We start from the raw sequence: 1,511 nt of genomic DNA on the forward strand, positions 1-1,511 counted from the left end.
TTCAGGATCATGATCAATCCCTGAGTAGTTGATCTGCCAGTCACAGAGATCAGGTGTGTTGCTCCATGGTGAGAGAGTCAGAGCACTTTCCTGCCCCACCTTCAAGATGGTGATGGGGTGTTTGTCTTGTCCTCTTCTGTGGGACTTTATCTCTACTGCCAGTGTCCTGCCAGGTGCTGAAATGGTGAGGCAAAGCCAGGAGCTGGCAGCCTCTCTCCTGCTGCAATGGTGAGGGAGAGCCTGGGGTGATTGTTTCTCCCTCCACTTTTTCACAGAAAAACTTTTGCCTTTTTAAAAAAATAATGGCCCTTGGCTTCTGCACCCTGGGAAGAGCCAGGGACAAAGCAGAGAAGCTGCAGCACCAGTTGTTGTGCTAGGGGCCTGGCCCCTTGCTAACGAGCTCCCACTTAGACAGTCTCTCCCAGCATTTTCTTCCTAGGGAGGGTTTGTTGAATTAAAAAAAACAGAAAGAAAAATAAAATGGTACTCAGCTTCTGCATCCCAGGAGTCGCTAGGGTCCAAGCCCAGGAGCTGTGGCACCAGCCACTGCACCAGGAGAGCCTTGGCCACTAGCTCCCTAACCCTCACTCAGTCAGACACTCACACACCTACTTGCTCACCAGCATGTACACAAAATTTTCCATATACTCGCTCACTCACACCGGGACTCACATATTCTGACTGTCTCAGCTGCCATCTTCACGACCCCCCCACCCATGTTACAATTTTTTGCAAAAAACAAAATGTAAACTCTTACACTTAAATATCTATATTTGGATTTATTTTTTTCTTCCTGTTTCACTAAAGAAAAAACCCCAAATACAATGTTGAATAAAGATAGCAAATGTTTTCTAGTTACTGATATTGAAAAAAATGATTCTACTATTTATACCTTAAGCTCAATCTTCAGTGTTATTCTTAATAGTTCAACTTTATTAAAGATCCTCTTTTGTTGTCTACTTAGTTTCAAATTTAAAATAAATGGTTGATGTAGATCATGAAATATTTGTGGCGGTACTAAAATAATCACACAATTTATTTTCATTAATATATTAACATGGTAAATTTTATTCATATATTTTAATCTAAAATCATATTCATGGATAAACTCAATTTGTTTATGCTATATTATTACCCTGGGCATTGTTGGATGTGGTTTGTAATTTCATTTTAATATTGTGTATCTGCATTCATCATTTAAAGTAGTGTCAAATTTTATTATATTCTAAATTTTAAAACTCAAGTGACATGATTATTGTTTACTCTTTTTATGCTTTTTGGAAGAGTTTTCATTGCACTAAAATGATCTATGGCTTGAATAGTTTCACCTATAAAATTCATAAAATAGAGCTATTTTTGTTATTGTGTTAAGTTTTGTTTGGGGAAGATTGAATTTTATCTAATGCTTCATAGTTGTACTTTCTTTTTAAAAAAAAAAAGACGTGCAAAACACTTAATAATTTTGAAAAGGAGATTCATTGAAAGTTTGGCAGAAAAATGTCAGTATAAAA

This window comes from Carlito syrichta, unplaced genomic scaffold (genome assembly GCF_000164805.1).
Source record: "Carlito syrichta isolate Samal-C Ts95f unplaced genomic scaffold, Tarsius_syrichta-2.0.1 Scaffold310937, whole genome shotgun sequence".
In the NCBI taxonomy this organism is placed as follows: domain Eukaryota; kingdom Metazoa; phylum Chordata; class Mammalia; order Primates; family Tarsiidae; genus Carlito; species Carlito syrichta.